At 33.2% G+C, this 25,542-nt stretch overlaps 1 protein-coding gene and 1 long non-coding RNA gene across 2 annotated transcripts in view; one reads left to right on the top strand and one right to left on the bottom strand.

The window, feature by feature from the left end:
• Positions 1 to 25,542, bottom strand: part of LOC114330455 (angiotensin-converting enzyme-like) — a 333,944-nt gene that overhangs the window by 302,986 nt on the left and 5,416 nt on the right. The window lies entirely within an intron of this gene.
• LOC126884937 (uncharacterized) lies at positions 15,874 to 18,692 on the top strand. Its single transcript, XR_007698199.1, has 3 exons — positions 15,874 to 16,654; positions 17,288 to 17,445; positions 18,388 to 18,692. It is a non-coding gene; the product is annotated as an uncharacterized LOC126884937 (long non-coding RNA).

The following is a 25,542-nucleotide window of genomic DNA, read 5'->3' on the forward strand; positions in this document are numbered from 1 at the left end:
TGTTTAACAGGAACGCACTATGTACTCATAACTCCTTTATTTGGTTAACTAATACCATATAAATGTATTCAGTTGATAGGATAGAACATTATTCTGCTCTAACGGCAGCAACCCCCCAAACCTAACTAACTAATTCGACTGACCCACTAATGACTCAAATCTGATCGTGTTCCCATGTTTATCAAATACTTCGTTATGTAAATATGTTTGTATATATTCTCGTTAGTGTGTCAAATGAATAGTCACAACCTTGTTGAGTAAGCAGAACGTGCAATTCAGCTAAGGTGTTCTACTTTGCAATTATTATAAAAAATATGCGTAATGTTTACTGTTTCATAAATAAATATCTGACGAATACTTTAGTTTATTTAAGGACCGTTAAAAGATCCTAGTAATGAGATAAATCCCATTATATCATCCCCCTTAGAAAAGAAAATTTTCTGAGCCATGTACCGTGCTTCCTTTTTCCTCCCCGAAGAGAAGAAAATTTTCTTACTATCATCATCAACTGATTACGTTATATGTATAGATTTATACAAATTTTTACAAAAAAAATATATAAACAAAATTTACAAATATATACAATTTATTTCACTAATTATCAAACATCGTCTATTCTTACTTATTGCTTTTCTTAATCTCGCGAAAATCTATACATACTCGGAAATTGTATTTTATACTTTACTTTGATTTCAGAGGTTTAAAAAAAATTACTACTCCTACATTTGAACTTACTTGTTAATTCTACTTCTTTACTAGACCTTTAAGACAAATCTTTTGATGTTCTCAAATTTTACATATTCTTCTATTAGAAATGATCTCTTTTCTCTTCTTCTTCTTATTTCTTCATAATTTCATTTTTCATTTACTTTATATTTCATATACATCTTCTTTTGTATATATTCATAATTTTTCATAATTCTTCATTTATATATCATTTACTTCATAAATTCTTCTTCTCTAACCCTTACCCACTCGATGGGTAGTTTTTCGCTACTTCATACCCTTGAATTTGCTTCCGGTCCTTTTGCATGTCCTTAGTCGTGAGAAGGTTTGTTCCAAAAAGACAAAATGTATAGTTGTGCGCTTAAAAAAATCTTCTACATCCTGCATCCCTAAATTCCTGTCTGATCTGATATACTCAGTCTAGGTGAGATCTAGTTAGTTTCAAAACACGAAATGGGTATGCTAATATCTTCTAATTTTCATTTTGTTCCTTTTCTTTGACAAGAGTTGGTTTTTATTGTCTAAATTGTCTTTAATTGTACTTTATTATAAAATATTTATACTAAAATTCGACCGATATTTAAAAAATTGAAACAAAAAAGTCGGTATCAAAAAAAAAATTCAGCATTCAATTATGAAAAAAAAATCGAAAGGAAGTGTTAATAAAAATAGACCATATTCTGTTAAAAAAAATATCATGAAAATTTCCTAATAATGAAAATCTCCTGAAATATCATGAAAATCTCCTATACATAAAGAAAATTTCAGCTTGCAATTGCTGAGTAATTAATATTAAGTCTGGACGTCCATTAAAATATTTACATAAAAACTACTAATAAGAAAAACCTACAATAGCTAAATAGTTAATCTAAATTTTTGTTACTAGATAAATAGAAGTTCAGTTTCTTCACGCGGATAGTCACTTTTACGTCACAAAAATAATCTCTATTTCTTTAATTGAAATACAGTCTTACATGACCTCATTCGAATAAAATAAGTATATCTATATTATAGAAATTTAAAGTTATTTTATATATTCTACTAATAATTATGTTACTTGAAGCCATACAAAGTATGGCAGTATATATACTGTTTCATAAATAAATATCTGACGAATACTTTAGTTTATTTAAGGACCTTTAAAAAATCCTAATAATGAGATAAATCCCATTATAAGGTTTAAGAGATTCGGGAAATCAAAAATGACCCATTTTAAGGTGTCCCGATTTTTTTGGCCAGGAGTGTATGTATATTATGTCCCCGTAATAAAAAGATCCAATTCAGATGATCCAGTACAGCAGTAAACACGAAAAAAAAATAATTAACACAATATTTATGAACGCACTATACATATATATTTTTCAACAAATTTTCTATACTTAAGTAACAAAAAACACTAATTACTCCTGATTTATGTTTATTACGGAGCACGAAAGCTTTTTGTACACTTTGACCGTCGACATTGACATACCTACAATGATATGTGGAATATTACACAATTTTTTAAGACAAACGCTTCTTTTTCATATGCGGCTATTTTCTCATACAAATAATTATTTTCACGGCCTTTTCGGACAATTCAGGTTGTTGTTTCGTCGAGATAAAACAGTGCCATTGACTTTTTCTAACCTTACGTATTTCTCAAGGGTCATAAACAATAGTTTTGTTTATGGTACTTGTCGAAAAATATGATTGTATATTATGGGTTTATAACAGCTAATAAAAGGTATATTAGGCGAGGATACTATAATATAGTAGTCCATCCAGCAAATTAAGCATTTTGGTTCGCAATTTTTTCGTCCGGCATGGATTTACTTGAAATTTTCACAGAAGGTAGGGAATAGTCCAAGGATCATTTTCTATATCATGCCGCTGTACGCTAAAACCTTGGGGGGGTGGTTGCCACTCCATCTCGGGGGTGAGAAATTTTTATTACATTGTAATAATGTAAATCGATATAAAAAGCAATTCTAAGAAAAAAATATGTTTTACATTTTCTTCGTAAACTAATATTTTTCGAGTTATTCGCGGTTGAAAGTAACAGTCTTTCGACAAAAAAAAATCGACTTTTTTAGAGGATTTTTTGAGAATAACTCGAAAAATATAAATTTAATTAAAAAAACTGTACATATCAAAATTGTATGTTTCGGTAACGCAAATTAATTTTTTTTCTATAATATCTTTACGACCAATACAAACCGAGAGACGGCATGTTAAAAGTTAGCTTTTTTCAACAAATGGATACTTTGAAATATTCAAAGCCAAATAACGGAAAAACTTTGCATTTTTAGAGAAAAATTTAAATAACCTTTTTTTAAGTACCTACTTATACAACTAAAACTTTCAAAAAAAATAATAAAAGGTTTCTAGCATAAAAATTGAGCGACTTATGATCAAAAAAAGGTCGGTACCTCCTTTTCTCTACGAAAAAGTTAGTGAAAACAACCCGTTAGTTTTCGTTTTTTTGTAATTTCTTTTATATTCGTATTAACAATATACCTAAGAAGATTGACCTATTTAAAAGGCCTAATTTCAGAAAAAATGGAGTTTAAAGAAAAATTGATTTTTTGAAACTTCGTATTTTTCACCATTTTCTTCAAAATATTTCCAAAAATACTAAAGATACAAAAAAAAATGATAGATTACTAAATGGCAGCTTATTTCATAGCAAAAATTTCTCTATGCATAGATTTTCATTACAGTGAACAGTTAGCGAGATAACTGTCTAAAACCTCTATTTACGAGCAAATACTCGCTTATTCGAGTCCTTTAAACTCTCTCCCAATTTAAAACTAAGGGACGTTACGGAATTAAATTTACACAGTCTTATAGCTCTTCAAAAATACTAAAAACCCATTTTTTTTTAAACTTTCTATCGCCAAAAATGAAGGAGCTATGTTTATAAAACGAATTTTTTTTTGAAAAATTCTAATACAGTCGAACCCGCTTATTAGGATACCTCTTAAAGGAATATCCCGGTTTAAGGAATAAAAATTTGAGGTCCCGAAACATTTATAGTAGCAACCAATGGTCGGTTATTAGAATATCCCGGTTATAGGAATACTTTTGTTTGGCACAAAGGCTATTCCAATAAGCAGGTTCGACTGTAGTCCCCATATAGAACATTTTCAATGTAAACAGGGTGTCCAGAAACTCTACCGACAAACGAAGACAGGAGATTCCTCAGATAATGTTAAGACAAATTAACCCAATTCACCTAGTCCAAAAATGCTTTCTAAGGGAGCTGGAGCTCTTTAAAGATGGCGTCATGTAATTAGTTTTTGTTAAATACCTCCAGAACGTTTCTATTTAGAAAAACGAAAATTGGTAGGCGTATTTACTTTTCAGAGATGAATCAACTGCATCCATTGCGAATTTCTAGTACCGGTCATAGGCGTCCGTTTTGGGCAGGGCAACAGTTATTAATTTTATCACTTAACTTTTTTGTCTTTAAATTTTAGGCATTTTTAACACTGGATTATTAAATTGTTAGGTATTCTAGTACCAAAAGGTACTCTTGTTTCAAGTCAGTAGGACACACCGTTTTATAGAAAAATCGATTATGGAATCTGAAAAAAAATTAAAAAAAAATTTAAAAAAAAAACGATGTTTTTTACCAACTTAAAGAAAGAGTAGCTTTTAGTACTCGAATACCTCATAATTTAATAATCTAGTGTCAAAAATGCTTGGAAAATTAAAGACAAAAAAGTTATGCTATAAAATAACTGTTGACCTACCCAAAACGGACCCCTATGACCGGTACTAGAAACTCGCAATTAATGAAATCGATTTATCTCTGGAATATAAATAAATGTACCAGTTTTTGTCTTTCTAAATAGTTTTTTTTTTGATTTTTTTTTTGAAATCCAAACAATGAAAAATTTTCAAATCGATTTTTCTAGAAAACGGTGCATCCTATGGACTTAAAGAAAGAGTACCTTTTAGTACTATAATACCTCACAATTTAATAATCAGAGTTAAAATGTTTAAAAATTAAAGACAAAAAAGTTATGCGATAAAATAACCGTTGCCCCACCCGAAACGGACGCCTATAATCGGTACTAGAAATTCGCAATAGATGGAATAGATTTATCTATGGAAGATAAATATGCGTACCAATTTTTGTTTTTCCAAATAAAAGAGTTCTGGAGATATTTGTGAAAAACTAATTAAAAGACGCCATCTTCAAAGAGTTCTAGCTCCCTTAGGAAGCATTTTCGGACTAGGTGAATTGGGTTAAATTATCTTAAAATTATTTAAGGAACCTTTTGTCTTCGTTTGTCGGTTGAGTTTCTGGACACCCTGTATAATACCACAGAACCAGTTCGTATACTGGGAGATGACTAAAAAACTATTTGTATTTGTATTTGTACATATTTGTAAATTCGTATTTTTGTGTAAATAAATGTATTTGTAATTCTTTAATTCTACTTTTTTTTTCTGTATAGATCTATTAAATTATCTACTTATAAAAATTGCAATGTTATTAAGGGTTGAAAAATTATGATAATATATCCTAAAACATAAAACAATCACTAACTAACCAATCAAAACCAAATACCCATATTAACGTTAACAATGTGTTTATATAATTTTTGACAATAAGGGGTAGTTCTCACCCCTAAAAATAATCAACGCCCTTGAGCATGATATAGAATATGAATTGCAGGGTGAGATGATCATAATCCCAAATTTTTATCTAAACTGATGCAAGCCGAAATTATTCTTTTAAAATAACTAAATTTTTTATATATAGCTCCAACAAGGGTGGTTTTAAGGGTTGAAATATTATGATATTATACCTTAAAGTATAAAACAATCATTATGTAACTAATAAGAAGCAAATATTGACAATATTAAAGTTTAAAATGTTATAATTTTTTAAAATCTTATAATTTTTTAAAATCTTATAATTTTCTACAATTAGGGATAGTTTTCACTCTTAAAAAATCAAAAGCGTACAACGGCTCAATATAGAAGATAAACTAGAGGGTGAAATGAGCCTAATCCCAAATTTTTGTACAAATCGATGCTGGACGAAAAAATTGCGAGGTTTTGCCATTTTTTCAGTTTCATTTCCTCGACTAATAAAGCACTAAAATCGCCTAAACCTCTAACTTTTTAAAAGTAAGACGGATCGTTATGAAACTTTTGTATTCGATTTGGGAGAGGTTCAGGAAAGAAGTTGACCTACTGGCATGAGAGACAAATGAAAGTTGCATTGTTTTATGATGCATTTAAAAGGCATAAATACATTTTCCAAGGTGCATCTCAAAGTGTTCAAAAAATAAAAATTCACAATTCGGAAACTAATCATGGAAATGGGATCAATTTTTATACTCAATCGGTTTTTGAGGTCGCTGAACATCGGGCCGGTTAAACCATAAGGGGTGCCTGGTGCCCGGTATTCACGTCATCTCCTGGAGTTTTATGGAAATTCATTATAAAAATCGTTCAAACTTGTTATCTGGAGTTTTTGAGGTCACTGAACTCGAATATTGCTGCGGCAATGCTGTACTAGAGACCTGGTTCTCGGAATGTACGTCATCTCCTGGAGTTTTATGAAAATCCGTTATGAAAATAGTTGAAATTTATTATATCGGGGTTTTTGAGGTCGCTGAACACGAATATTGCATCGAGAATGCTGTACGAGGTACTTGGTGCCCGATATCTACGTCATTTCCTGTAGTTTTTTGAAAATTACCACTTACCAGTAACTTCATACAGCATCGTCGAAACATTATTCGTTTTCAGCGACCTCAAAATCCTCAGAATAACAAGTTAGTTTCAGCGATTTTCATAACGAATTTTCAAAAAACTCTAGGAAATGACGTAGATACCGGATACCAAGTACCTCGTACAGCATCATCGATGCAAGAATCGGGTTCGGCGGCCGCAAAAACTTTGCTTTAATAAATTTCAAATATTTTCATAACGATTTTCAAAAAACTCCTGTAAGTGACGTAGATACCGGGAACCGGGTACGTCTTACAGCTTCGCCGATCTGATATTCGTATTCAGAGATCTCAAAAACGCCGGGATAACAAGTTTCAATGACTTTCATAACGATTGTTCATAAAACTCCAGGAGATGACGTAGATACCGGGAACCAGGTACCTAGTACAGTACCTTCGATGCAATATTTGTGTTCAGCGACCTCAAAATCCCCGATTTAATAAATTTAAACTATTTTCATAACGGATTTTCATAAAGCTCTAGAAGCAGTGGTGTCATGGTGCAGAAACGCGCCGGAACGGCGTTCCGGCACTGGTTAAGAAAAGAAAAAAAAAATAGAGAATTTAGGTTTTGTAAATAAAATATTTTGAATTAAGGAAATGCATATAATGTACATTTTAAAATATGCAAACGTAACTTGTATTAAAAAACATAGAGTAATATTTTATTTGTAAAAGTGCGTTCGGCCACTGCTAATTTTCGATGACGCCACTGTCTAGAAGACGACGTAGACACCGGGCAGCAGCAGCTTCGCCGACAGGATATTTTTGTGTTCAGCGTCCTCAAACCCCCCCCCCCCCCAAGTATGAACTTATTTCCATAATAATTTTCCGTATTGTGAATTTTTATTTTTTAAACAATTTGATATGCACCGTGGAAAATGCATTTTTTGCCTACGACGACAATGCAATTTTCATTTGTTTCTCATGCCAATAGGTCAAGTTTTTTCCTGAAGCTCTCCCGAATCGAATGCAAAGGTTCTATAACGATCCGTTTTACTTTAAAAAAGTTAGAGCTGTAATGCTTTATATCCTCGCCTATTTTGTAGTAGGTATTTTAATTTAGGTGTATATCAAGTAGGTAAGTACTAAAAATATTCAACATTTTACATAAAGTCACACAGTGTATACCGAATAAAGTACATGCCTAAACAATATATTGGTTTATAGGGCTGTCTTTACAGTAGGGATCCTGGCCTATACAAAAAAATGCAGGCGGGTGTGGGGTAATACTGCACTTTGGTTGCATTGGTGGTGTATTGGCTAAACGTGCAGGGCAGGGTATGATGCTGATAGAAAAGGCATTCAGGCATGAAATATCTAAAAAATCTTTTCAGGCCATAATAATGAAAAGGCCTTCTCCAACGCAATAAAAACTTATACTGAAATGATGGCATCTCCTGAGGTAAAATATTCCGGAAGTAAAATGCGCCTCCGTTCGGATCTCCGGGTGAGGACTATCTCAGGGGAAACACCATTACAGGTTAGAAAAATCAGGATAGTGTCTTGGAATCTTGGTAGTCTTACATGTAAGAGTCTAGGGAAAAGGCAAAGACAATGATGATGACATAAATTCACACAATATAGGTATATCAATATTATACATTAATTGTAAAAAACACTTTTAGAAGAAAATTTTAATATAAACTCCGTTTTGAACATACAGAATACAAAATACAATACAAAAACCTAAATAAAATAGACACAGAGCAATATATTGGCCGTCAAAAATAACTTTAGAACGAAGAAAATATTATGCCCAGAGAAGCCGAAAAGAAGAAGAAACTGATGATGAAATAAAGATAGAACTCACAAAATAAGAAATTCGAGATCATCATCATCATCTAATCTCCAATGTACACTGCTAAACATAGGCCTCTCGCATGCTTTTCCCCAGTTCCGATTTTACGCCCTCCGAATCCAATTTGTAGTCACTCTATTTATACTATATAGAAATTAACGACAGATAGGAATGTACATGAAGAAAATTCGAATATTCGATTTTATTGAATATTAAAAATATTTAAAAAAATATAATTATTTATCTTCACAAGAAAAGGCAACTTTTGTACAGTACTATATATTTGAGAATAAAAAGAACACTATTTTCGATATTACTAATCCTCTTACAACAATGTTTAAATAGATTACACCATACTAAATGGTATTCTTGTATTTTAAACTAAATCTACATATATTAGCCAACAGTTCTCCGTAATGTGTAAGCCGTAATAGCAAAATACTTGTATTATTGAAGATATCAACGTACTTGGCAAAAGATAACAGAACTAGGTCGATGTCCTATAGTCACCATTTTCGTTATCACCATAGGGTTACGGTAACGTTAATATTATTATAATCAGGAACTGTTTGGGGTTTTAGACAAGATTTGGTTCAAAATTTTACTTTCAATTACTAGATAACAGTAAATAAAACACAAGTACATACTAAAAAAATAATAATACTAGACTACCTATTGGAAGAATATAAACAATTTAATTTTGCTTGTTGATTATTATTTGTTTTTTATAATTGGTAGGGGAGCCCAAGCGGGGATTTTTGCAGTTACTCGAGCGCGTCAGATTATAACATGGGGAGAAACCTTGTATCCTGAAAATGTACCTCTATCATATATTGGCTCTTAATGCAGGGGAGTTCATTAAGGGGGACCGAAAAAAAAATCATAAGTTAAGTACATGCAAAACAGTGTATATTTCAAAAATCTGATGATTTGAGCGGGGCGTAAGGAAATGGGTGAGTCACAAAATTTCACAAGGAAAAAACGAATATTTCGCGAAATGAATGACAGATCGAAAAACTAAAAAAATACTCAATATTTTTAAAAAAATCTATCGAATGATACCAAACATGACTTCCCACGGAGAGGGGTGGTGTGTAAATTTAATATTTTAAATACGAATCTCGCGATATTTTGCGAAATGTACATCAGATCGAAAAACTGAAAAATTTACTTATTCAATATTTTTGAAAAATTTATCGAATGGCACCAAACACGATCCCCCGCGGAACTGGGGTGGAAGGTTACTTTATAATCTTAAATGGGAGCCCCATTTTTTATTGTAGATTTGGATTCCTCACGTAAAAATAAGTAACTTTTATTGGAGACATTTTTTCGAATTATGGATATATGGCGCTATAATCTAAAAAAAACTTTGTTGGAAATGGAAAATTAAATTAAAAATGAAAAGTCCCTACTAAAATGAAAAACTTTACTTAACTTTCTGTGGTTTTAGGACCTACTCCTCACAACCCAATAGGTCCCCAAAACGCTCGACTGACTGCACATTTAGCATACTTTGCTCCCCTACCATTACCCACATTAATTTAATATAAATAGGGAAATAAGGTAAGGTAATAGACGAAAATAAAGCAACAATACACTGACTAATAGAAATGAATAAATAATAACTAAAATAGAGATTGAGCCACAAATTTATTGGTATAATGAAATTTACATTTTTAGTAATGTTTCACCACTTTGAATTAAACTGAATTCACAACAACTTACAACTTGAGATCTACTCTGTCCAAAACCAAACCCAACAACACACAAGAAGATCCAAAAACGTCATTTATTATAAAATACTCTGCGAGTTCAACAATTTCGATGTGGAAGAAACTGCGACACCACTAAGTGTCAGGGTAAATGAGCATGAAACATACATCAAAAACAGGACTTCGAGTAATCCTAGGTATGCAAACATACGGTACAACCTATGCAGGTATGCAAACATGTGGTACAGCCGACCACAGAATACAATGGAAAAATGCATTAATATTCATGAAAGAAGCAGACATGAAAAATTCAACAGGTACTAATAAGAATTTAAGATAAACACTATGACTACTACTACTAGACTCATCACAACTATCAATCAAAATGTACTGAGGTATTTTGAACACAAAACTACAAGAAGAGAAGGCATGTAACAAATGATAGTTGAAGGCAAGGTGCCAAAAGATACAGAGGAAGATTTCCAGTACTATGATCGGATCAAATAAAGGATATGTCCGGTTACTCGTTCTTCGAAATAAAGCAATAAGCACAGTAGAGGGATAATTGGACAGAAATAGTCAAATAAGTTATTATGACACCACTACATCCTTACGAAGGAGAAAAGATAGAGGAGCAGGAATAACTAACTTTCAAGTGACCTAAAGGAGAAAATCACGGGCACTGATCTATTAACATTACATTTTTAGTTTACAATAATCACCTTTTGGCACATGTAGCCCATATGAGTTTAGGAAAAGTATCTACGTATACAAAGGATTACATATCATCTATTCTATCTGTGTCGCTGTTTGGAATTCAGGAAAATGGCCATCTCATTGGTGTACCTCAATTTATATCCCACTACACAAAAAAGGAACTACTACCAGATGTGAAAACTACCGCACACTGTCACTAATAACACATGCTAGTAAAATCTTGTTTCATATCATCAAAAACAAATTAAAACCTATCTACGTTACCAAATACCTCAGGAACAAGCGGGGTTTGTAAAGGGTAAAGGTACAATGGAACAAATCCTGAACCTGAGACAACTCATTGAAAAGTCTAGAGAATTTCAAGTACCTATGATTATATGCTTCGTTGACTACCAAAAGGCATTTGATTGTGTAAGCTGGATAAATCTGTGGTCAATTTTAATAGAAATGTGCGAACCAATGCACCTGGTGACACTTATTAAAAATCTGTACCAGTCCAATATAGCGACAGTACGACTAGATCATAAGTTCTCAAACCAATTCAAGACCGAGAGAGGTGTTAGAAAAGGATGCGTGCTGTCACCTGACTTATTTAACATTTATGGTGAACATGCCATGAGGATGGTTTTAGAAGCATGAGCCAGTGGAGTAACAGTAGCCGGTAGAAAAATCTCCAATTTAAGGTTTGCTGATGACACTACACTTATAGCAGCAAATGAGCAAGAAATGTTTGATCTTCTGCGAAGAGTTGAGTACGAAAGCAATAAAGTTGGTCTGACAATCAATAAAGCTAAGACAAAAATAATGGTGGTCGACAGATACGACACTATTCAACTGACTAACATGTTACAGGAATACCAGATAGTAAACACCTTTATCTATCTCGGGTCTACTATAACTAACGATGGTAACTGTGAAGCAGAAGTTCGGAGACGTATTGGTATGGCAAAAAATGCGATGAGTCGCCTAACTCTGTGGAACTCTGAGAACATCATTTGGAAAAAAAATAATAAAAATATATATATATATATATAAAAAAATTATTAAAAAAAAATACAAAAATAATTATTTATTAGTAGAATTGTTTGTTATATTAGTATTAGTTTTAGGATAAGATACGAAAAAATGACTAATAAAATAAAAAATAGTAAAATTGGCGAATGGATTTAGTGTCCGCAGTCATATAAACCCAAACAAACAACAAAGTTTGGAAAGACAGATCTATCTCTCAAAATATCAAGATGAGACTGGTTAATGCCCTTGTATTCTCAATATTTCTATACGGAGCAGAGACTTGGACTCTTCGCGCACGCGAGCGCCAAAAAATTGATGCCTTTGAGATGTGATGCTGGAGAAGAATGCTGCGCATACCTTGGACAGCTCATAGGACAAACGTTTCCATTGTAAACCAACTCAATATTACAAAAGGGCTGTCCACAATATGTCTGCAACGAATTCTGCAATTCTTTGGTCATGTGGTTCGCAGAGGTGACGACAGTTTGGAGAGATTAATTGTTTCTGGAAACGTTCCGGGGAGAAGATCAAGAGGACGATCACCAACTAGATGGTCTGACCAAATAAAGCATTCAGCTGGAAACTCATTCTGCGAAGCTCTTAGAGCAGCTGAAAATAGAGACCAATGGAGAAACATTGTTAGGAATATTGGAAGAAATCACGATCCTCAGTAATGGGGAAACGACAAGAGAGAGATAAAGAGAGAGAGAGAGAGAGATCTACGTATGCTTTATAGATTTCGAAAAACCTTTGATAGAGTACCACATGCATAACTATTTCAATGCTTGGATTAGTGGGTCTGGACACGTACGACATTAGATTGCTCAAAAATCTTTATTACAATCAGACCGCTTGTATTAAGTTGGACCAAGAAGTTTCAGCTAAAATTTCTATTAAGCGTGGTGTCAGACAGGGATGTGTTATGTCACCGACATTGTTCAATGCCTACACCGAACCAATTTTTGATTAAGCGTTAAATAATCGTCGCTAAGGTGTTAAAATCGGTGGTGAAATTATTAATGACATCAGATACGCAGATGACACCGCCATAATGATAGAATCTGAAAGACCTTCAAACCCTGTTGAACGATGTAAACAACGAATGCATTGCTAAGGGCTTAACAATCAACGCAAAGAAAACAAAATGGATGGGGGTCGGAAAAATTAATATCGAAGACTCAGTACTGAGATTAGATAGAAATGGTGCAACACTTTAGATATCTGGGTAGCTGGATTGACTGCAGGGTTGAAAGTGATGAAGTTTCGACCAGAATAGAACTTGCACGAAAAAGCTTTATTAACTGGCGTTCTGTATTGTGCAGTAGAAGTCTTTCTTTGACCTCACGTCTAAGAGTATTGAAATGCTACGTCTGGTCCGTTTTGTTCCACGGATGTGAAACTTACACAACAAAAGTGAAGAATCTCAACAAATTAGGAGGGTTCGAGTTGTGGTGTTACCGTCGAATGCTCAGAATCTTATGGGCAGCACACATATCCAACGAACGTGTGCTGGAGACCATGCACAAAGAGCGAGAAATGATCAACGTCATAAAAATGATAAAGGTTCATTACAGTAGGAAAAATGAAAGAATACCCATTAACGAACATATAAAACACGCTGTATTTTCCTGTCACCGTGTCACACAAAAAATTGGCCAGCGCAAGTACCTACATGTAATAATTATTGTTACATGTACATGCGCTGGGCAATTTTCTTTGTGACACGGTGACAGTAAAATACAGCGTGTTTTATATGCTTGTTCATGGGTATTCTTTCATTTTTCCGATTGTACTAAATTTCGCTTACTCCGGTTGATCGATCATACAGGGAAAAATCGAAGAAAAACGCTGGGTTGGAAGAAAACAATTGTCCTGGCTGCGCAACATTTGACAATGGCCAGGTGGAATGGTCGAGAAATTGTTTCATATAGCTGAAGACCGAGAAACATTTCATCAGCTTGTTAATACGATAGCCAACGCTTGAAAACAAGCACGGCGCACAAAGAAGGAGAAGCCCTTATGTCAAAATTTTTTAAAAACAGAATCAATACTCCTTTATGGATTCGTAAAATCGCATAAGTCAGAAAATCGCAGTACATGCGATTTTCTTTGCAAAAAAAATTTAATTTTATTATGAAGATTCCCTAGGAACTTCCAGTTTTCACATATTTTACTCTCCTTGAGTTCATCTTTCTATACTTTCATAGGCATAAGTTAATTGTGGTTGAACTTTTTCGGAAATTAGGTCTACATAGGACAATAGATAAGATCTAATAAGAAATTAGGATGGTCAACAGACCCAAAACGAGAATATAATATGTTATTAAAAATAAAGAGAACATAAAAGAAAGAACAACAAAGCATGTTACGGAATCAAAAAGATATGGTATTAGAAGAGAAATAAAAATTATGGTCTTTGACAAATCTTGAGAGCATAAGAATTATCAAGAAAGAAAAAGTAATTATCTCTAAAATGAAGGAATTTATACTTTTCCAAATAGAAAATATTCTCCTTCTTCAAGTGTGACGGAGGTCGGCAATCATCAAAGCTATTCGGACTTTAGAGACGGATGCTCTCAAAAGGTATTTTCCTTGGATCTTTCCCTGCAAAATCAGTTGGAGCAAGCTGTATCTCTCTCCACGTGTAATATGTTCGAGATATTTTAATTTTTTTGCTTTGCTTGTATTTAAGATTTCCATTTCTTTATTCATCCTTCCAAAAATCTCTTGGTTTGTGACTTGTTCTATCCACAATATTTTCAGAATTCTTCTAAATACACACTTGAATGAATCCAGGTTTTTCATTGATGTTGCAATCAAGGCCCAAGCTTCCAATCCATGAAACAAAGTCGAGAAAGCACCTTGCAAATCTAACCCTTAGCTCCAACTTTAAATCTCTTGTGCAGAGCACTCTTCTCATTTTGTTGAAATTCGCTCAAGCATTTTCTATTCTATGGGTATGGGTAGGAACTCCTTTGGACAGTCCTATCAGGGAAAATAAATCAATCCCTGCCCTCCGTAGATTCCAGGGGTTTCATGCCCCGGGAAACTAGTCCCTGTTTAGGGTCCCTTGTCCAGAGTTACGCATGAAGACCACAACGGCAGTCATGGCGGAGAAGAACACCACGTGGCAACCCCTTGATCTTAGGGTTTGTATGGGATCAAAGGGCACTCTTTTGTCCAGAAGCTGAGAAATTGGCGGAGGAACTATGATATTAGTGAACGGCATAAGGATGCAGAAGGCAAGAAGAAACCACGGCATTAAAGACTTCTTGCAAGTATCTCTAGTACAATTATCATGGTGATAAAAAACTTAAAGATTTTGACTACTGATCATAAAAATCGGAATTCACGATTCGGCAGGGAAGGCAAATCTAGTTCAGACCGTGAGGCCTTCCAGGTCGTCAACAAGAAAAATCCTCACGAACCAGAATACATTCTAGATGACAGATCTCTAAGAGTTTTGCGAGTAGCGTAAAGATAGGTACATGGAACGTTAGAACAATGTACGAAGAGAGAAAAATCTATAATGCCATTCAAGAAATGGAAAGACTTTCGACTAATATTATGGGAATAAGCGAAATGCGTTGGACAGATACGGGACACCGAGTTATCAAAGACCACAAAATATTCTACTCAGGAAATCTTAAAAACGAACATGTAAATGGAGTGGGCCTAATTATTAATACTACAATCACCAACCGTGTCAATCACTTTGTACCTGTACCAGAAAGATTGCTCTTAGTTCAGCTAAATACAACTCCCATAAAAACAAATATTATTCAAGTGTACGCTCCTACAGCGGACGCCCCAGAAGAAATTATAGAAGAATTTTACAGTGACCTTACTAATATTGTCAAAAGGATTCGGAAAAACGAAATACTACTAATAATGGGCAACTTTAATGCCAAAGTTGGCAAAGGACAAAGTGGAAATTTAGTAGGATCCTTTGCGCTAAGAGAACGTAACGAACGTGAAGACCGTTTGATTGAATTTGCAACTGAAGAACAGCTCGTAGTCACAAACACGTTTTATGATCTTCCTCCAAGACGACTGTTAACGTGGAAATCTCCTCAGGATACTCCAGATCACACAGTAAGAAATCAAATAGAATATATCCTCGTCAACAAACGATTTAGAAACTCTATCTATAACATCAGTAACCGCCCTAACAACACACAACATTCCAGGAATGTACTACCAAAGTTCTATCAATATTTGAATGTCCTGGACATTTAGGGAACATTCGGTGAACATCTGTTTAAATTATTCCTGGAATGTTACCATAAGACATTCTGTGAACATACTACCAATGTTCCTATATTTTAAGTTGCGAAATAATACATACGTGTAAGAGATACAACATTACTTATAACATACCAGACAAACTAAGTGACATTTTAGGCCTACAGTGCAATAATATGTCAAATTTAAAGAGTTTCCCAAGATTATAAACATACAAATGTAATAAAAATTATTGTTCGCGAATATTCAATTTGGAATGCGATTTTGTTAATAAAAAAAATACTTATAACTTATGCAAAACCCAAGAGAGGCATTTATATTTATTTCTTTTGCGTTCATTTTCAAATTCGCCGTGCATATAATTTTGTGCATGGCGCTTGAGAGGGCATCACGTGACTAAAAACGACCAACCAACGACCTCGCTTCGGCCATCTTGGCATCTTCATCTTGGCGACCTTGCCTTGCCGTGGATTGTTTTTAGTTGTTTGTATTATTTGTGCTTTTTAAGAATATTTTTTTAATTCGGATACTTTTATAATAGCTTTAATAGTATTATTAACATAGTGCATAAAATGGTGTCCTGTTTTTAACGCAGTTGGAGTAGCAGAAACAAATGTAGATAAAAAAATCTGCAGGAATAACGTTTCAATTATGACAGAAGCTCAAAACAAATGACTGTGAATGAAAAGCCCTATTAAAAGGTTAGTATGCAAATATGTAAACGAAAGCATGCCCTGTATTTCAGAAAATAAATTAATACTATTAATACCCTAATAATACTATTCATAAAAAATCTTTTAAGTAACGTAGATATAACAAAGTGAATAAAAGGCATAAATCAGAAGAATTATTATTTTATTTTATAAGTTAATAATTGGTCATATCCATTTATTATTTTAATAATAATTGTGAATAAGCCACAAACTTCGCTTATTCCTAACTAAAATAGTAAATAGAGATAGGTAATAACAAAAGGATTTGTAAAACTAAAATAATTCTTTTTGCGTTTTTGCTAGTGTATGCATTTATAAATAGGATGGTAGACCACACACTATAATATGCAGTACCAACTAATGAATACACAGAATATTATAGTCGATTTGCTAAACTCAGTCTCAGTACTAATTACTGTAATTTTGGCAAAATTGGCCAAAAACAAAAAAAAATACTAAAATCACTAGCCAGTTGTGTCTGAGTTTGGGGAACCGACTATATACTAATAAACAATTTCTAAGCTGTTTTATAATAATTTTGTGAGTTCATTAATCATATTTTTTATTTAAAACTAAAATTTGTTAATAATGCTTAGTAATGCATATATTTTGTATTTTTAGCTTTCCAGAAGATCCTGCGAAGAAGACATGAAGTATAGATCAGATTTGTTAATAGAGGAGTATGTTCAAAACACTTTTTAGAAAAAGATATTGACAGAACTTCACTTTCATCTGTTCGTTTGAGAGACTGTGCTGTTCCAATAGCTTATGTCACACAGGTATATGCATAACCTAATTAATAATACAGTCCGTACAATATAGATACTGTTGTAATTCATTATCTACATCGGAGATCTAAGTTGACATTGTTGCCCAACTACAAAAAATTTTTGAATTCATTTTAAGTCAAATATATCACATAATTATTGCGAAGTAGATTATACAACAAAACAGATTAATATTCAATGTAAATAAATAAAAACATCAGAAATCGAAAACAAGAATTAAGGTATAATCTTATGTTACAGTTATTAAGGTACCAAGGGTATTATAGGGATATACGTTGACCGAAAGCGTTATTATTATAATACCTGTGGTGCCTTCAACGTTTAATGCCCGACTAAATTATTCTTTATATGCGAAAAATTTGAATGAATTTTGAATTGATTAGTTTTTAAATAAGTACATTTACCAGTAACAGTAGTAACGTAATTGTGGTAACCATAGTTTTACTTAGGTTGATATTTGTCAACTTGACAGTATCTAAGTCGTTATTTAAATTTAATGCCCAAGGGCGTTATATCGTACTTAACAGACTTCGAAATGTCATTATTTGTCAAATAATGTACCAGTAGGACATTAAAGTAAATAATAAAAACAATAAATATAATGAATACTAAATACTTATTTGTTTGTGAAAAATCTATTTCTTTGTGGCTTTTTTGTAATTAATTATTCTAATGGGGAAATAAGCCACAATTTACTTGAAAAAATAATTTTATTAAGGTTTCTACTTCCACATCGGATGTCGTTGTCAAAATACAAAATGTTCATTATTATTATTTTATTTATTAAATATTATTTATTATTTATTTAAATATTATTTAATATTTATTTTTTTATTATTATTATTTATGCATATTATTACCTGTAAATAATATTTCTTCTGATTGTTAATTGTAAAGGATAGAAAAATTACCTTTTATTTTATTTTCTTTTAGAATCAGCTGAGAGAAGTGGTCTACAAAAAACCAGAAAGGAAACGGAATATGTGGCTACGAAAAGCAAAAGAAAGGTTTACAAAGCAAATGTGACACATTTTTTTATAATATTTAGGAATGTCAGCAAATTACATTAAAAAATGTATGTAAAGATTTTTTGCAATAAAAATGTTTATATTTATCAAGGATGTATTATTTGGTATGGCCATATATCGTCAGTGATGTGACAGTACCTCCTATCTGTTTTTTTCAAGAGATTTGTAAGATAGACTAAAAACTTGTTTCGGCCACCTCCTGTTTTCATATATTTTTTGACTTGTTTTGCAGTAAATTCAACTATCTATTTACTACAAAAAAAGTCAGAATACGTACGAAACCAGAAAGTGACCTTAAAAAATGTTTTTCGTCTCCTGCAAACCTCATGAAAAAACATATAGGAGGTATTGTCACATTACTGACGATATATTTCAGTGAATGTCTAAAAAATATACTGTGAATGTTCAAAGAACGTTCGTAGACATTCATGGAATGTTCTAACAAGACATTCAGTCTAAAAATATACTGTGAATGTCCAAAGAACATTCATGGAATGTTCCAACAAGACATTCAGTCTAAAAAATAGACTGTGAATGTCCAAAGAACATTCGTAGACATTCATGGAATGTTCCAACAGAACATTCTAAGAATATTTAAAATGCTGACACAGCACTTTCCTGGTACTTTCCAGGGACATTCGTGTGCATTTGGGGACATTCCAGGAATGTTTTCAATGTCCTGTGTGTACATTCTAGGAACATTCATGGAATGTTTTGTGTTATTAGGGCGGGATCCGACATAAAATCGGATCACAATCCACTTGTCGCCAAAATGAAACTTAGTTTAAAGATAATTCAAAGACCAAAAATTCGGAAATACGATATTATTAATCAATTGAAAAACAAAACAGTAAAAGAAAAGGTACAAAAACGCCTAAAAGAAGAAACGTCGGTTCATACAGATATAGCTAAGATACAGATATAGTTAGAACTAGAAAAGATACATAAAGTAAGTCAAGAAATATCAGAGAAATACTTAAGACCTGAAAGAACAAAGAAAAAAGAATGGATGACAGAGGAGATTCTATGTATGATGGAAGACATAAGAAAGGCTAAAGATAATAAGAATAACTACAACAAAATAAATAACGAAATTAAAAGGTCTATTAAAATAGCAAAAGAAAATTGGTTAAGCTCGAAATGTACAGAGATAGAGTTATTACAACAAAAATATGATTCGTTTAACACGTTTATATAAACACAAGAAAACTGGATTTCTGACAGATAATCAGGGAAACATAGTATTGGAAATAGAACAGAAAAGGGATATTTGGATTAAATTCGTGGAAAAAACTTTTCACGCTATACGAAGTAACACTAGGCATCACAACAAACACCAATTGCGAATCTGGACCTCCACTTACAGTTGAAGAAGTAACGTATGCCATCAAAAGTACCAAAGATGGTAAAGCATTAGGCCCTGATTATTTTCATTCCGAATTCTTAAAACTTATGGACAACGACGGCATAAAATGGTTGACAAATCTATTTAACAATATATAGAGTGTCCCAAAAGTAGTGGAACGGTCGAATATTTCGCAAACTAAACATCGGATCGAAAAACTGAAAAATACGTGTTCAATTATTTTCAAAAATCTATCCAGTGACACCAAACACCAATCCCCACTACACCCCCTGGAGGTAGGGTGGGGGGTAACTTTAAGATCTTAAATAGAAATCCCCAGTTTTTCTTGCCAATTTGGATTCGTTACGTAAAAGTAGGCAACTTTTATTCAAGACGTTTTTTCGAAATGTGGATAGATGGCGCTATAATTGGGAAAAACGATTTATCCTGATACCATAGGTAAATTATAGAAACGGTCTAATATCTCACGAAATACACTTCCAAATGAGAAACCAAAAAACAGATTTTTAATCTTTTTTGAAAACCTATCGAATAACACCAAACATGACCCTCCAACCCACCCCCTGGATGTGGGGTGGGGGTAACTTTAAAATCTTAAATAGCAATCCCCACTTTTTATTGCATATTCGGATTCGTCATAAAAAATTAATTAACATTTATTCGAAACATTTTTTAAAATTTCTGATAGATGGCGCTAATAAATCGAATTTTTCCAATTAAGGCGCCATCTATTAACAATTCTAAAAAATATTTCGAATAAATGTTACTTAATTTTTCATGACGGATCCCAATCTGTAATAAAAAGTGGGGGTTGCTATTTAAGATTTTAAAGTTACCCCCCACCCCACATTCAGGGGGTGGGTTGGAGGGTCATGTTTGGTGTTATTCGATAGGTTTTCGAAAAAGATTAAAAATCTGTTTTTTAGTTTCTCATTTGGAAGTGTATTTCGTGAGATATTAGACCGTTTCTATAATTTACCTATGGTATCAGGATAAATCGTTTTTCCCAATTATAGCGCCATCTATCCACAGTTCGAAAAAATGTCTTAAATAAAAATTGCTTCCTTTTATGTAACAAATTAAAATCTGCAAGGAAAACTGGGAGTTTCCATTTGAGATTTTAAAGTTACCCCCCACCCCACCTCCAGGGGGTGTAGTGGGGGTTGGTGTTTGGTGTCATTGGAGAGATTTTTGAAAATTATTGAGCACGTATTTTTTAGTTTTTCGATCCGATGTTTAGTTCGCGAAATATTCGACCGTTCCACTACTTTTGGGACACCCTGTATATGACACAGGCATAATTCCCCAAAAATGGCTAGAATCAACTTTTATAAATATTTTAAAAAAACCCAATGCGAGAAAGTGCAAAGACTATAGAATTATAAGCCTTATGAGCCATTTACTTAAAACATTTCTAAAGGTCATTCACAAACGAATATATACAAAGTGCGAGTAACAACTAACAAGAACACAATTCGGATTTCGTGATGCTCTGGGAACACTGGAGGCCCTTTTTGCTGTGCAAGTGCTATTTCAGAGATGCAGGGATGTAAATTGTGATTTATTCGTATGCTTTATAGATTACCAGAAAGCATTTGACAGAGTATAACATGACAAATTAATAACTTTAATGCAAGAAATTGGAATTGACAACAAAGATCTAAGAATTATCAGAAACATTTATTACAATCAAACGGCCAAGATCAAAATAGAAGACCAGTTAACTGATAAAATCGCAATAGAACGAGGAGTACGACAGGGCTGTATTTTATCTCCACTACTATTCAATATTTATAACCGAATAATTCAATATCTATAACCGAATAACAGAGTGTAGCCCGATAGGAAAAAGGAAAAGAGGCAGACCCCGAAGATCCTTCAGAGATGAAGTAGACGAAGCAATGGAGAGAAGAAATCTACAGGAAGGGGACTGGCAAGACAGAAAGAGCTGGAGAGAACGGTTGAGTGAAGGAATACAGTGAAAACTGTGGAAATCCTTAGTATATATATATATATATATATATATATATATATATATATATATATATATATATATATATATATATATATATATATATATATATATTCAGCATTTACTCTAAATGGGTATTTAAGGAAGCTTTAGACGGTTGTGCGAAAGGAGTATTAATAAATGGTGAATGGTTGAATAACATTGGATATGAAGATGACACCATAGTTTTTGCCGATAATCTGAATGATTTACAGATATTAACAAATCGTATAACAGAAGTCAGCAACAGATACGGACTAGCTCTTAACATAAAGAAGACCCAACTTATGACAATTAGTAAAAATCCAATACTAAACGCTCAACTTACAACTAACCAACAGAATATTGAAAGAGTTGAGCAATATACATATCTCGGTACGAATTTAAATAGCCAATGGGACCACTCAACAGAAATTAAACAGCGAATAATAAAAGCGAAAGCAGCATACGTTAGAATGAGACCCATTTTCAACAGTCGAGACATATCATTAAAAACAAAATACTGTCTATTAAAATGCTACATATTCACAGTTCTGCTCTACGAAATGGAAGCATGGACACTAACTGTTGCATCTATGAATCGGCTCGAAGCTTTCGAAATGTGGTGTTATAGGCGCAACTTATACGCATATCCTGGGTTGACCGAATTACTAATGTTGAAGTCCTGCGTAGAATGGGGAAAGAGTGTGAAATTCTCATAACCATCAACACAAAAAAATTAGAATATCTAGCTAGGACATTGAATGAGAAATCAAGAACGTTACGGCCTTCTCTAACTGATTCTCCAAGGGAAGGTAAATGGTAAAAGAGGACCGGGAAGAAGACGCATTTCCTGGCTTCAAATTTTACGAAAGTGGTATAACACGACTACCACTGAACTGTTCCGCGCTGCGGTAAACAAAGTCAAGATAGCCATGATAATCGCCAACATCCGGAACGGATAGGCACTTTAAGAACAAGAAGAAGATTTTCTATTATGTTTTTGATTTCCTGGAATTAATCGTTTGTTTCGTTAATCATTGTTTCAAGATATGCATATGTGTCCACTTATTCGACATTGGTTCTACTTAGTAGAAGATTCTCGTTATTTCTTCGAGTTGTCGATATTTTCATTAACTTTGTATACGTTCATTATAGACCACATTGATTTCCATACTTCGCTATACTGGTCACCAGTTTCTGAAGATCTTCAATATTTTCGGCTAAGATGACAGAATTATTTTCCTTTCTAAAGAGAGGAAAATAATTTGAAGGATAGCAGGACCACTAAACTTAGGTAATAATGAATTTAGAAAACTCATGAACCACGAATTAAGAGAACTTCTGAAAGGAGAAGACATCGTCAGATTTATCAAGGCACAGAGACTCAGATGGATGGGACATATAGAAAGGAGGAATCCATAAGCCGTTATCAAGAAAATTTCCAAATCGAGACCTGTATCAGGCAGACCACGAGTAAGATCCAAAACTAGATGGGAGAACCAGATAGTGGAGGACCTTAAGAAGATGGGGGAAGGAAGTGGAGGAAAATTGTAGAAGATGCCAAGTCACACAACCAATTATAAAACCAAAATGTTAATGCGGATTGATTCACCGCGACAAACGAATCGGAAGAGTCCAAAGAGGGCGGCAATCACTCCGCTAGGAGTGTAGATGGTACGGTGATGATGACAGTGTTATACGCATATCTAATATTGTTAATGGGAACTTCATTTATTTTTAACACTGGCGAAGCGTCCATGTAACCATTTTTACCATTGGGAACAGTTAAAATTTGCAAATAAATATTTTATGACCACTATGAAATAATTCCATTTATATTTTTTAAAAATAGAAATATTTGTTAATAGTATCTACCTAATTCAGTAAAATAGCCAACTAGAAGCACGAAAATATCAGCGAGTTTATGTAAAATCGGTTGCACGTTATTATAATACGCCCTTACCACAGTATATAGAGGTTCCCTCTTTATACTGTGCCCTTACTTAACGTGCGCCGCGCCGTTATTTACCACTTCTGTGAGTGGCAACGATGGTAGGATCTTTGTATCGGTCAGAGGACTGGATCGTCTCTGAAAATTTTGCGGGCACGATGGCTCTTAAGCCGCTGTGGATTAGTATGCGTGTTACCAAATTTTAATTTGGTGACACGGCTAGGTAAGGGCCGGTAGGTACTTTATGTCCCGGTTAGCTAATCGGGACAGAAAATACCGACCGTAAGAATATCAGACTTAATAAATGCAATTTTAGTTATTATTATAATTATAGGTAATAATTATAATTCCATTTATGAAGTCTGTTATTCTTAGGGCCGGTATTTTCTCGATTAAACTCCGGTTAGTTAACCGTACCGGCCCTTTGGATTCGATTATTGCATAATTTGCATTATTAATTATTAGTTTATAACTTGTAACTGTACTTGCTTACTATAATACAGATAACACATCTATACCTTTTTATCCTATATAAATCATATTAATCGATTTTAATTACTTGTCGAAATATATTAATTAACAACAACATTATTATATGACATATAATAATATTGATTATACAGTACATTGTAGTGTATAATCAATAAAATAAAAATTATTTAATATTTTAGACTAAAAATGACAAATGAATGTACTGATTAGTATACTAATTATACAATTTGGATTTTTTAATAAATTATAAAGGTGATATAATACATATTTTACCTAAAAACAACAAATATGTTTTTAGTTTGTAGATTCTTTATATAGTTTCTTAAATTTTTAATTTTTTAATTTTATTTCTGTATTTCATCTATTTTTATAATAGACCTGGATCGCGCGTACCAAAAAAAGTTGATTAATAGCAAGCTGAAAATTCACGGTGTCTAGTCGGACAAACTTTGATGTATGGGAACACTGTATATATAAAAATATTTATAAAATACTTCTGGTTTTGGTAACACTTTAGAAAAAGTCACGCGTCGCCACGGAAAGATCACACGGGCGATAATTTAAGGCGCCTTAAGAGCAGTAAACCTGACGAGGCATTGGTTGACTAACTATTTCATCTACAATTGGTTAGTCAACCAATGCCTCGTAAGGTTTACTGCTCTTACGGCGCCGTAAATTATCGCCCGTGTGGCCTTTTGCTTATTCCAGCTGTTTCACTCTCGATAGTATTTTTCGGGATCTCTTACCAGCAGGCACTGAAAAGAATTGGCGACCATACACATCCCTGTCTCACACCACGTCTAATCTTAATTTCCAATCACGGCTGTTCGTTAACACGTAAGTACTTACCTTTTTCAGAAAATATTGGTTGATTATAGTTCAAAATTGATGAAAGTATATACAAGTGATTTATTTGTCACTCTGCATAATATTTATACGAATTACAACATGCCATTACCCATAATTACCACAAAAAAGTTGACTTCAGTTTGACTTACTTTTTTCTTTGAACACCTTGTAACACTAACAAGGTTATAATAAATCCATACCTCGAAAAAAGTCATCTGAAAACCATAATTACATGGCGTGTATACTTTATTAATAAAATAATGGTCCGAAGACAATACCCAGGGAACGTTCTTAACTCAATAGAGAATTCCCACAGATCAGCACTTCCTACAGCAATTTCAGTTCTCGTTAGTGTATAAGTGAAAAATGGCTGTTAAATAAGTGAAAATAACATTCATAGAAAAGTTGT

The sequence above is a fragment of the Diabrotica virgifera genome, chromosome 1 (assembly GCF_917563875.1).
Source record: "Diabrotica virgifera virgifera chromosome 1, PGI_DIABVI_V3a".
Taxonomy (NCBI): domain Eukaryota; kingdom Metazoa; phylum Arthropoda; class Insecta; order Coleoptera; family Chrysomelidae; genus Diabrotica; species Diabrotica virgifera.